This window comes from Camelus dromedarius, chromosome 24 (assembly GCF_036321535.1).
Source record: "Camelus dromedarius isolate mCamDro1 chromosome 24, mCamDro1.pat, whole genome shotgun sequence".
NCBI lineage: Eukaryota > Metazoa > Chordata > Mammalia > Artiodactyla > Camelidae > Camelus > Camelus dromedarius.
In genome coordinates this window covers 12079702-12093772 of record NC_087459.1, presented here as the reverse complement: position 1 = coordinate 12093772, position 14071 = coordinate 12079702, and the positions used below count along the sequence as shown (strand labels likewise).

Sequence of the window (14071 nt, the reverse complement as noted above, 5' to 3'; positions counted from 1 at the left end):
GTTGTAATAATACTTCTCAAATTTACTGCTATCAATAGTCATAATATTGTTTTTATAGTGCTTTAAAAGTGTCTTCCTTACATGAGACATTATGGATTAATCTATATCAATAAAGTGAAATTATATAAACAAGCATAATAATATAGTTGATTACACAAAATAATATTTAACTGAATAATGTTGATGAAGCATGATACAGTTGAGCTGTATTCAGCAAAGGTTAAAAGCAAATAGTCATAATAACAATAAAAAGACAAATTTTAAGACACTCCAAAAATATTTTATAAATAGGGCTTCTACATTAGTAGTAAGTTAATTATTTAAAGCTATGCAAGTGCATTAATTAGGACAGAGAGTGTCAGAACATAAGTTGGTGTCAGAGAGAGTGACTGAAGGCGTGTGCGTTGAGTCGCCAAAAGACAACTGGCTAAGACTCAAAGGACTAATTAAAATTTCAGCCCCATATAAAAATGGTACCACAGCAGAACATTAGTCAACCAGAGCAAGACCCTCCACAGACAAACATAAAAGTAAACAAAAAAAATAGAGTGCCCTTGGTCTCGTTGTTCTCATTTAACAAAGAACAAAATGTCCCTTAGAGAAATGTACTGACTAAACATGCCCCAACCCTTGCATAACTCAATCCTCTTAGTGTTTTAATCTACCAGAACAAGATAAAATAAATACATACATGTGTTTGTGAATGAATATTAATGCTAATGAATATAGTGAAAATTGTAATTCCGTGTGCTTTGCCTAAGCTTTCCTCTCAAAGGTATTGTGCTTGTGGAAATAATTATTCACCAATCTGATTTGAAACGAACATGGCAGATGGTCAACACATGGTTAACATGATAGTGACAGGTTATTTAACTGAGGAAAATGCTGTATTTTCAAATGCTGTGAGACAAATATTTTTGAGAAGAGAACTTGAGAACAAAATGTGTGTGTTTAATACACAGAATCATATAAAAACAGGCACAAATGATACCCGCATCTTTGCATTTTACATAGCTTTCATAGTGCACATCATTCAAATGATGAGTACAATTCTTAAAAATAAGCAATCACAAAGTTTTTAAGGAAGATTTTGCAAAAGGGCTGAACTATGATATAATTTGGTACTAACAATCCACAAAGGAATTGAACATACTGACACTTAATCAAGTTTAGTAATATTAAAATTAAAAAGGTGACTGGGGGTTTGGAACTAAACAAAAAAAGATATGATTAATGCATTTAGAGGTTTTGATTATAATCAGTAATCATATGCTTGGTTGATTGAAGGTTATTTTCAATCAAAATGTTATGGGATGCACAAACTTGCGTGCAGATTTCTAATTTCATGTTCTCTGCTGAACAAATATGACTTCTCTAAGAGTACTACATGTTGTTAAAACAAACTGGGCAAAGACAGAATACAGGTTTGACCTGGTTAAATAGGAGTTATACGTAACGATGATTCAGGTTTAACTTATACTGCAAAAGGAAACACATTGTCATATATCATAGGATCTACAATGTTATCTAGTTTAAGACATATTATTTTAATCATCATTAATAAAGGGAAAAAAGCTTGCAATTAGAATTATAAATTATCACTGATTTTTAATATCCATTATGACTTAATAAAGTTTAAAATGTAAAAAAGTATATATTAGAATTGACAAAATACAGTGTTTGTACCAGAAATAAATTAGTTACAAAGAAACATGAGTGTCACTGGGGCACATGAGCCTCAATTATCTAACTGGGATTTTTTCTTTCCTTTTTTACTTTCTCCAAGTTAACACAACTGTACTTGTGTTAATGATGCCAAAGTTCCTAAGTGTTATGGGTTGAATTATGTTGCCCCCAAAGATGGTGAAGTTCTAACTTCGCAGTACCTGTAAGTGTAAAATTTTCTTGAAATAGCATCTTTGTAGATGATCAAGTTAAGACGAGGTGATTAAAGTAGGCGCTAATCCAGTATGACCGTGTCCTTATAAAAAGGGGAAATTTGGACACTTGAAATAGATGCACACAGGGAGAACTCCACATAAAGATGAAGGCAAAGATTGTAGTGCTGCATCTACATGTCAAAGAATGAAAAAGACTGTCAGCAAACCACGAACGCTAGAAAGACATGGATAAATTCTCTCACATAGTTCTTAGTAGTAACCAGCACTGCTGACACTTTGATTTCAGACTTCTATCCTCCAGAACTGTTAGACAATAAATTGTTTAGCCACCCAGTTTGTGGTGCTTTGCTATGACTGTGTTAGAAAATCAATACATTAGGATAACTTTAGCAAAATGTTTGTGGTGCTATTGTTTGAATAACAAAAAATAATTACAATTTATTTCTTATTATTCTTCAGTCAGGCAAGTAACTTAATCAGAACCCCAATATCTCCAGCATTTTTATATATTGCCTACTATTACTCTCCTCCTGCAAAATGATTATATATTTTAAAAGTTATGAATAAAGGATCTGAGAAATTAATAAAATATTTACTACTACTACTACTAAGCAGGCAAATAAAAAATAAAAATCTAAAATCCTATGTTTCCTAATTGGCTAATATTTATCAGAGTGAAAGTTTCCAGAAATGCCTTATGCTATATACTGAAACAACTTTACTTATTTTAACATGTATATGTCTCTGTGTATGCACACGTGCCTGCATGTGTGTTTGTGTCTGTAGGCGTTTGTGTGTTGAGGAACGTGGAAAGATCTACATTTTCAGATTTCCTTTTTCCACTGTATCATTTTCTTTTGTGTTGCTTTGGTTTGGGTTTTGTTTTCCTTCATGGAGCCTATTCTCCAGATCTTCATTAATTAGCTTTTTCTTAAATCACATGTTGATTCCATTAGAGTTAGATGATTTGTGCATCTTAAAAGAACAGCTGTGCCTTACACTTAGTTTTTCTCTCTTTATACACAGAAAGTATAAGGGGAAAAAGACTTTTCCTCTACCCTCTTGGGTTCTACAGGGGAGGACAAATAATTTTCTTTCTACCCTTCTGAGTTTTGGGCTGAGACCACTGTAATAAAGACAGGTTTCCAAGAGAAAAACAAGCAGAAGTTTATTAACATGTACACCTCATGTATATATGGGAGATACCCAAGGGAAAATGAGTAATTCAAAGAGACAGTTTAGAATTCCAGCTTATATAGCATCTTCAACAAAGAATAAATTTGTGGAGAAATGACAGGACAGCAGAAAGAAGGTTCAGGCCTCCAGGGGTTGAAATAAAGGCTGTTTAGTAAAGTTTGTTATGCAGATTGCTCTGGTCCCAAAACTCAGAAGGGTAGAAAGAAAATTATTTGTCCTTCCCTGTAGAGCCCAGAGGGATAGAAGAAGTCTTTTTCCCCTTATGGGAAAATGGGGTGTCTACTGGTGTGATTAACTTCTGTCCTTTTTGGTAGAAATGGGAGAAGGAATGGCTGTGAAAATGTATGTCCTGCTTTTAAGCAAACAGGGGAAGGTGGGAGCTTTTCTTGTATCCTCAGATCAAAAGAATTCTTATGCCCAAATCATACATCTGGGGGTGGCACACTCTCTGCTACACTTCACTTCAAAAGCTGACTCTATGAAATAAGCAACAAAGCAAATTAACAGGAGACTAGATTCACAAATTTATTGTTTTAAATACTCATACATACACATACACATACACAAGGAGTTTCACAGGAAAAAAAGAAAAGTACTCCCCCAAAAGGGGCGAGATTTGAGAGCTTATATACCACCTTAATAGGGGAAGGGAATAGGGGGATGTGGGAAATCTAGGGGAGAATAAAAAGGTTTTTTTGAAAGACAAACGGACCCTTTCTAAAGCCTTTTTATTTGTTTATTTTGCTTTATTTAACTTTGCTGCAGAAGCTTTATTGTTTCCACTTGGGCCGTGGCTTGGGCGGGGCTCCAGGATGGTTCAAGCTGCCTGGTGGCTGCAGGCAGAAAGGCTCAAGCAAGAAGCCCTGACACCAGGGGAACGCAGAGGCGCCCCTCAAAGGCCCCGGAGCTCCCGAGGCTCCAGTGCAGCTCCAGGATGAGGCTTTGGAAGAGATACTCGCCCTGCCCACCCTGGGGTCAGCTGACTGAGAAATTACTCAGATGGTTGCCCACCTTGAGGATGCCCTCCACCGGCTCGCCTAGGCGGCCGCTCTAGGAAGCCGCGGGAGGGGGCGGGGCCGGGCACCCGCCCCGGGAAGCCGCGGGAGGGGGCGGGGCCGGGCACCCGCCCCGGGAAGCCGCGGGAGGGGGCGGGGCCGGGGCCGGGCGGCTCACGCATGGCTGTTGGGGAGGAGGAGGGGGCGGGGCCGGAGCCGGGCGGCTCCGAAAGGGCCGTGGGGGCTTCCTTGGCGTCCACGGTTGTCGTCCGTTTGTCGTGGGACGGCTTCCGTACCGTACTTTCTGGAAGAAGGTAGGCCGCCTCGCTGCGCTGGCGTTTTCACCCTGAGACTCAGCCAGCTTCCCGGGGTCGGGTCACGGTGGAGACAGAGCCGGGCGAGGTGAGTGCGGGGGACCCACGGGCGCCCGTGACCAGCCGGGTGGGCGGCCTCCGCGCGCGGGCGGCCTCCGCGCGCGAGGTCGTCCCGCCGAGGCCGGGAGCTCAGGGCCGCTTGGCACGAAAGAGCTGGCTGTCTTGTGCCGGAGACAGAGAAGGGCCCAGAAGGCTGTCCTCGAGGTGGTGACTGGAAAGGAGGTAGGAGGCTGGAAAGAGGGGCGTCCCCGGTGAGACACGCCCCAACACAGCGGGACCCTCAGGCGCTCTCAGGTGCTCATTCCCTGAGATAAATTTATCAAATTGAGGGTGAAGACATAGCACAACGTTACAATATATTTACCATTGTTTCCTCACTGAAACGTAGCACGTTCTTTATAAGCGCTATTGATGATGGAACATGTCTCTTTTCATGAAATATATGTATATATGATTTCAACAAATAATTACAAAATCCTAAAATGTTGCTAGCTGCCACACAAGACAGCAAAAGGATGGCACAGTCCATAAAAACTAAAGACGAAAAAAATTTAAAATACAACTGGAAATTTTAAACTTATATTCAGTATCTCAATATTTGAGGACATTTATGAGAGTAGAAGACAGTGATTGGTTATTGGAACTATAATTTGTAGCCTTGATAGAACTGACAGAGTATTTAAAAATATCAAATCTTTGCTGAATCTTTTATTTTCTATTATTTTTGAAGCTCTCTCTCCGGGCACTGATACCGAAGGATAAAGAAACAGTTCAAATGACAGCCACTTCACAAGGCTTTGTAAAACTCGTGAAAAATACATTTCAAAAGAAAAAAAAACTCAAGTTATCCCGGAAGTAAATGCTAGTGGGTTCTGTTAATTATTTTTGTTTCCTCATCTGAGAAGTTTGGGAAGGGAGCGTGAATTGAAATGGGTTGCTAGTTTTGGTTATAATTCAAGGGGCTTTATAATAAAAATTAAATGGGATTAGAATTTTTAAGTATAAGCGAAAAGGCTCTAAAGCAAATGTTTGTGTTACTAAAATAGAAACTTAAAAATGATTACTAGTAACTACTTCTGATATTCAGAATTCAAATACTTTTTTCCCTTGTATCCTCCCATCTTTCTAACCTGAAATGAATAAAGTATTTTGAGATTTTATGCATGTATGTTAAATATATTCATATACAACTTTGGTATTTGATCAGTAAAATTTTTAGAATGTCACCATATGTATCACATAGAAACATACAAATTTTTGATTGAATGTATTTTCTACTAGAAGTTAATGAAAGCTTTAAGATTCTCATTCCCAGGGCTGTAATAAAGCAGGAAATTTAGTCCCACTGTATTAAAAAAGGACATCAACTTGATTAATTCGTTTTATAAAATGAAAGTATCTGAGATTAAATATCTTTTGAGTTGAATTTTTATTTCAACTCCTGTTGTGTATTTTTATTTATTAAATAGCCTTAACTCTCAGGCTCTTTGGTTTGTAATCTTGTTTAATGATCTTACAACTATGTCTTTATTAGTTACTGTTTGAAAGTCTAAAATGAGTGAAAAAGGAACCAATTATTCTATTTTCAATGGTAACCTATTATATGTATGTGTTTGTGTGTGTGTGTATAGCAAATGCCTAGTAGATTAGAATTTAAACTCATCCTAACTATTGATGAAAGTTGTGTTCCATTCCTTGTAATGTTGGCTTTGTTTGGTGTCAAAAGTACTAAGACAGCAGATTCTCAAGCTGTAACATACCAGCAAGAGAGAACAACCTTTGAAATAGTTTTCAGAAGCCAGAAAGAACACCTACATAACCTTGCACCGTGTACCTGGCTTGCATATCAAGCACTGAGTGAAGATTTGATTCCTGCTGTTTCAGTTGTCCTACAGTAACAGCCCCTGCCTGCAGTAATAGCCCTTGCCACTGTTAATATAAAAAAGACTTCCAAAATGCATCTCTCTGAGCTATATAGTCTCACAACAGAAATAACTTTTTAAAAGTTAGAGTAGATGTTCTTTCTCATGGTGGTTTTCTAAGACCAGATTATATACCTTTGTGTTTTAAATTAATGAGTTTCAGAGTACTTTGTATTTTGGGAAGTGACAATATTTTACAAGTGCCCACCATGTGGAACAAGGTGATCAAAATGAATTAAGATGGTTGGGTGTTAGAAAAATCATGGTAGTATTTTCTCACTTTTTTCTAGTTTTATCCAGATATAATTGGTATATAACACTATAAATTTAAGGTGCATAGCAGAATGATTTGATATATGTATCTATTGCTGGATGATTACCACAGTTCGTTTTGTTACCATCCATCACCTCACATAGTTACAGATTTGTTTCTTGTGATGAGAACTTTAAGATACGCTCTCCTAGCAAATTTCAAATATACAACACAGTATTAACAGCATCCTCCAAACATTTCAACTTGTTTTAATGTGAAATATAACTCATATGTAACCATGAGATATGTAGATAAATATGGATACAGACGTAGTTCTAGATACAAATACAGATATAGAATCAAGGTTTCTTTTAGAATTCAGAAGCCTCTCCATATATTCTAAGAATAGCAAAGGTCAGAGTAGCCAGCAGAACGAAGACAGATGTTCTCGACAAATCTGTAGAAAGTTGCTGCAATTTATAAGAATATGTAGGCAGTCCTCACAAACTTCCTTGTTTTGGCCACAAAAGTGAGCAGTTTTCTAGGTAGCCAGCTCTGCCATTCATATCTGTAACTGCCTCAGGAACCCCTTCTTCCCTCCCGAGAGACACGTTTTGTGATGCCACTTCTCACTGACAAAATTTAGAAGAGAATAATGTGATGGTGAACTGCCCAGAGACTATCCAGGACAGACACACATACACAAAATACTGCAAAATAGAAACTGCTGAGCAGTAAATTAAAAAGCAGTCAGCAGTGTATCACTCAGATAAAAAATAAGTTGCAGTTGCATTTCCAGCATCCATGAAGATCCTCTCATGATCCCTCGTAACTATTCTCTTCCCACCCAAGAGGTAATCATAAGGAAGAGTTATATAGTAATCGCTTCCTTAACATTCCTTTATTGTTTTGCCGATAGAAGAATTCTTAAATACGATAGTTTAAATTATCAAATTTGATCATTATATAAATGGAGTCTTAAAGTATATGTTAATATCTTGCTTTCATGTACTTTTTTTATTTAAACATTTTTTATTGAGTTACAGTCATTTTACAATGTTGTGTCAAATTCCAGTGTAGAATTTGAATATACATGAACATACATACATTCATTGTCACATTCTCTTTCACTGTGAGCCACCACATGATTCTGTATATATTTCCCTGTGCTACACAGTACAATCTTATTTATCAGTTCTACATTTTGAAATCTCAGTCTGTCCCTTCCCACCCCCCGCCCCCCTGGCAACCACAAGTTTGTATTCTATGTCTATGAGTCTGTTTCTGTTTTGTATTTATGTTTGTTTGTTTTATTTTTAGATTTCACGTATGAGTGATCTCATATGGTATTTTTCTTTGTCTTTCTGGCTTACTTCACTCAGAATGACATTCTCCAGGAACATCCATGTTGCTGCAAATGGCGTTAAGTTGTTGTTGTTGTTTTTTTTTTTTTTTTTTTTATGGCTGAATACCATTCCATTGTATAAATATACCACATCTTCTTTATCGAGTCATCTGTTGATGGACATTTAGGCTGTTTCCATGTCTTGGCTATGCTTTCATTTACTAAATAATGCTTTTGTGAAATTCATTCATGTTGCTTTATATAACAGGTATCTGTTCATTTTTTTCCTAATTTCATTGTGTGATAAAACACATTTACCAACTTGACCACTTTTAACTGTTCAATTCTTCAGATAAGCTCTCTGCTCCTTTTTCTCTCTTCGTCTTCCCTTTTTGGGTTTCCCATACTATGTATATTGTTCCATTTGATAGTGTCCCATAAATCCCTTAGGCTCTTTTCATTTTTCTTTATTATTATTTTTTGCTCCTCTGAGTTGATAATTTCAAACGATCTATCTCCAAATCCACTATTTTCTCTTCTATTTGATGAAGTCTGCTGTTGAGCACCTTTAATACATTTTTCAATTCGTTTATTGTATTTTACAGCTCCAGAGTTTTTCTCTTATTATTTGCATCTCTTTATGATATTCTCATTTTCTTCATAAATCATTTCCTAATTTTGCTTATTTGTCTACATTTTTCTTTTGGTTTTTGAGTAAACTTAAGGCGGTGTTTTCAAGTCTTTGTCTAGTTGGTTAGAAGTCTGAATTGCTCTAGGGTTAGTTTCTGGATATTTATTTTGTTCCTTTGAATGGGCTCTTTCCCTGTTTCTTTATGTACCTGTGATTTTTACTGAGATTTGGGAATTTGGAAAAGCAGCCATTTCTCCAGTTTTTATGGAATAGCTCTGTGTAGAGGAAGACCTTCACTAATCAGCTCAGTTCAAAGGCTCCAGGTCCTTTCATATCTTTTCCAGGAATGATGCATCTTCTCTGGGCCTTTGCTTTTTTTTTTTTTTTTTAAGTTCCCCATCTATACAGCTGCTTTTAAGGGTCTCATCCCTGATTTCTCCCGGTCATCTTAGATTTCTATTTTATTTCTCTGCCCATAAGCTCATGCCCCAAGGTTCCAGTGGGACTGCAGACTACATGTATCTCCAGCATGTCACAGTACCCTCCACTGCTTTCAGCAGCCTCCAGTCTGATATCTAAACTCTGCCACCACTCTCATCACTGTTCTTGGTCAAGCAAGACAGAAATAACCCCCTCAACCAACCCCTAGAATGTGGCAAGAAGGTTTCATCCTTGTCTTTCTGTCCAAGGTAGGAGCTGAGAATTGAGCTGTTTCCTCCAGATCACACAGAGATGTAACATGAAGGAGGTGGGGCAAGGGTGAGCAGAATGCCACAAATTTCCTGCCGGTTTGAATGCAGCTGCTTCTTTGTGGGGTGTTCCTAACCATTTTCTAGAGCTCTCAGAAAGCTGTTTTGGGCCATAAATTGTTATTTGTTCAGTGCCATTTGGCTGACCTTGGATCTGTACTGTTTTTGTTCAAATATATTTAAAATATGTTTTTACAATTGTTCTTATATATCTGATAATTTTATATCTTGTCTTAAATGGAACTTTTCAAAGATTCTTTTATCCTGCTTATTCCTTCATTTAGAAATGCAGCTTTTATCCTAATTTTCACTTTAATTTTGCTAAACTTATTAATTAGAATAATTTTTGTACAGAGTTTTTGAAGGGGTATTTCTACCTTCAACTGAGAACATCTCTAAGTAGTAAAGTTTTTTTCTCCCTTTTTATTCCTTACACATTCTTTCTTGTATCTTTTATGCTATACAGATTGTGACTACTTTTAAATTTTTAATGAGAAATAGTTATATGGATCCTTGAATGGTATATCATCTCAAAGATAAAGCTTTCAACATTTTACCATAAAGTATGATGCTTGCTCTAAGTTTTTTATATTTAACACTAATTATATAAGCAAAATCCTCTATATTTCCCTTTTTGGTATAACATGAAAGGTGTTCAATTTTAAAAATAACTTACATGTATCTCTGAGGAATGTGTTTCTTCTTTATCCTAATACTATAGTAAATTACCTTTCATTTCTTGAATATGTCAACTTGTTTTGAGGTATTATACCTTTAGTACATTTGAAATTTTATTTTACACTTAAAACTAGCTTATTACTTTCCTTTCTTACAAAGTTAATGTCAGGATTTTGTATCAAGATTCTGTTTGACCTCATAAAACAAGTAGTTTCTCACTTATGTACTGTACCCTGTAAGTCTGATGCATTTTATGCCTTAGTTCAGAATGTGTTATTGGAATAACTTCCTTAAACTTTGCAGTTTTGGTCAAGAATTCTCTGTGCCTTTTTCTCTGAGCCAAAGCAGGGTCATATTCAAGGCATCCCACGACATCCACGATACACTCGTCAGAGAACATTACCGCAAACAGAGTTGCTTTACTTAGGAGTAGGATTCCTCTAGTAATTTAATACAAATGGTGTAAGCCTTCAGTGTTTTCTAGGTTCTCACAAGCTTGGAACAGTAGTTGTTTAATATAGCCTTCATTTTCCAAGGCCAGATCCAGCTTTTCCCTATGGATATGTGAGGAGAGAACTGAGGTCACTAAGTCAGCAATCTCTTCAAGTTTATTTGAGTTCACATGTGGGCAGGTCAATCAGATGACTTGTTTCAGGCATTTCTTCAAATCATTCTTCTGGTTCATCAGTGAGGTCCTGTGTGGCTTCACTGGTTGATTCTTACCTTGAACCTGACAAATTTTTTTCCGAGATCTCATCACAGCCCGCTTTTTCCTGAAAACTTATTGCCAGATCATAGTTTTCAGCTTCTGACCAAACAGTTAATGGATCCTGTTGTCTCTGATGTGCAGTGTTTGGATTTATCTTTGATTCCAAAAGCAGTGATCCATTGGACTCTGCCGGGTCCAGCAGCGACATCCCCTTGAGCTCCTCCACGGAAGTGGAGGAGACGTGCCCGGGGCCTGGGTCTTCGCACTGCCGATCGTCGTCAGGGTGTGGACCTCCGCTCTCCGCGCGTGTGCGACGTGGCGGCTGCTGTGCCCGCGGCTGCAGCCGCCGCCTCCCCGCTCAGCCTGGAGAGACGGTAGCGGCGGCCGCTCCGGAGACGCCCGAGATCACCGTGGCTCCCAAGGCTCAGCCGCGGGAAGGGGCAACGGGAACCAACCGAGACCTTTCAGCCCGACGTCCCGGTCACCACTCGCTTCGCCCCTGCACACGCCCACCCTTCCCGCCCTTTGCCCCCGGAGCTCGCTCTGTTGCTGCCGCCGCCGCCGCCGCCGCCGCCGCCAGTCCGTCGTCTTGTGACCCGACCCCTGTCTCCTCCTTTCTCCTTTCCTCTCGTGTTCCCGTTGAATAAAAAGATACCGCAGCTTCATTAAACATACTACCTTTCAATACGGGTATGCACTATAATTATTTTCACATATATTCTGATTCCTTTTACCCCACCTTCTAAATCAGAGAATGTTTTAAAAGTGAAAAAATAATAGAATACATGTCTTTTAAATTCTACCCTTAACCATTTCATGTGGTAACTACAGTTTTAAAAACAGATGTTTTGATATGAGTCATACTCATTTTGGCTTTCTTTCCAAATAATCACATTAAAATTTTTTTTCACAGATATATTCGTAAGTGAATAATGTATGCTTTGTAGGAAATATAGTAAGTTTGAATCCACTTATCTCACTATGCTGAAGAATTTATTATTCAGTATCAATTTAATTAAAACTCACAATGTTGATTTAAGTCACAAAGTAGGGATTTAAATTAGATGCTGTCATAAATTGCAAGATAATTTCCCTTCAGTCAACATTTGCTGTTTTTAAATCACTTTTTCATTTCATAAGTGGAGATATTTATCACAAATACCTTTTAATAAGTAATTCTCTGCAAATAGAATACACACATATATATATCTGTATTTGTATCTGTATCTATATGTATCTGTAGTTAGATATTACTCCTGCAAAGTGACATCCCACTACCAAGAAAAAAGACCTCAAAAATATTTTTTATAGTCAAAAAGAATATACTCTCTCATATCTGTTAAACTCAATATGTGTCTTGCCATTTTAATAGGAAAATAAGATAATTAAAATAATCTCATTTTGTGAGTTCCTTTTCTATTCCCTTGGCAATGAGACCAAAATAGTTAAAATGTGTTTTTTGGAGGAAAGACTATAAATATTATTTTAAATGAAATCTCAATATTTTAAGTACATCCAGGACTGTTCTAGTTGAGGAGATTAGTTCATCATAGTTGTACATGTTCATTTTCCTACACAATTTTTTAAAGACATCTGATTAGAATTTACTCAGCCTAAATTACTTGTTCTCATTACTTGCTACTTTTGGTGGCTGACGTATCTCAGTAAATCAACAGTTATGTAGCTTTAAAAATTCTAATGTTCTGATTGCATGTAAATGATTAATATATTCTGATTTATCTACAATATTTAGATTAAAATATCTTGATTAGATACTTCTTATTAAAATAATACCAGGACTGTTAATAAGAATGCTTAAGTAAATGCATTTGGAGAGCATGCTCACTGATGTTTAAAAAGGATGTTTCCTAATATAAATGCAAATAGCAGACAGTTTTAAATGCCTTTGTGAAAAGCAATATTAATAATTTGAGATTTAATTTTTTACTTGTTATCTTTTATGATCATACTTTTGAGAATACAGAATTAATTTGAGAAAGCAAGAGGCAATACAAGTGTAAAGTGTGAGTTGTTTTACTGTTTTTAGTTTTATCTAAAAAATATATTGTTTTAGTCTTTACATTTTATTACGTATTAACCAAACATCTTGGAAAATCAGGAGAGGATAAAAATCCTTATATAATATTTTTGTGGTAGTATGAAATATTACCTGACCAAATGTGAATTATGTATTAGAATTTATTTTTAATAATTCTAGCTTTTAAACCTTTGTTTAGCTTACAAACAATTCATTTTAACCGCCCAGTCAAGACTTTTCCCTAGAAGTAATGCTGGAAATAATCAAGACATACAAGCTTAGGTTTGTTTTCAGAGATGTCCTTCAGAGTGTTATTTATGAGAATGAAGATTCTAGAGGAAAAAAACTAATAGTCAATAACATAGAAATGTTTTACTTAAGTGTTGCATATATGAATCACATACCAAGTAAGAATCAAATTTTGGTTAATAGTGGTAAGTGAAATGTTAATGACACAAGTCAGATGAAGTTCAGAAGTACAGGCCTATATATAAGCCTGCTTATTCTTAGTTACATGAGTATAAATCTCTGTCCATAAGCATAAGCAAACGTACACATACACATGTATGTATACATACACACACGTACACGTTGATGAAAATAAATCTTGGAAAGAATTATGCAAATTATTAATAGAATTAAGGTTGTTTTTCAAATTAAATATAACGTCCAAACATAGTAAATACTCATAGCCATTGAGTTCTACAGTGCTCATAAAGTTATCCCATCCTCCCTACACTTGCAGCTCAGCTTACCGATACTGGCAAAGTATACATCAAAAATGTTCACCGTTTTAAATTCAGGTAATACACAGTAATAGTATTAACCTATAAATTGAGGTTAAAGAAACATTGTTAAATATTAAAATATAGTAAGACTTATGTGGTAGAATGTTTTAATTTGAATGTATTTATTGCTTGGATTCAGTGGGAAAAAATTATAGGGCTAACCCATCAGAAATTAATTGATGAATAAATTCACAGAAGAGTACTTATAAAGAATAGATGAACTGAGGTACAAATGAAAGTTTTGGCCTTGGTGGGGAGAAATGATTCTAAGAATAGACTTTGTGACTTTTGTGCTTGAAGGTATACATTGGACTAGAGGATAGAATGCATAGCTTCTCTTCAACGTATAATGAAGCGCTGTGGAAAAGTGTGGACTTCCTGAATTATGCAGACTGTGTCACATAAGGTAAATAAAAAAAAATACATGCTTATACTTAAGTATTTGTAATAGATAAAGATTTCATATATCTACATATTATACATTTTATACT

At 36.4% G+C, this 14071-nt stretch overlaps 1 long non-coding RNA gene across 1 annotated transcript in view; it reads left to right on the top strand.

Moving 5' to 3' along the window:
- The window catches only part of LOC116151748 (uncharacterized), a 31391-nt gene extending 20124 nt beyond the window's left edge, over nucleotides 1-11267 (top strand). The window contains exon 3 of the long non-coding RNA XR_010377660.1: nucleotides 10927-11267. This is a non-coding gene — a long non-coding RNA (uncharacterized LOC116151748). The remainder of the gene's footprint in view (nucleotides 1-10926) is intronic.
- The last annotated feature ends 2804 nt before the right edge of the window (nucleotides 11268-14071 follow it).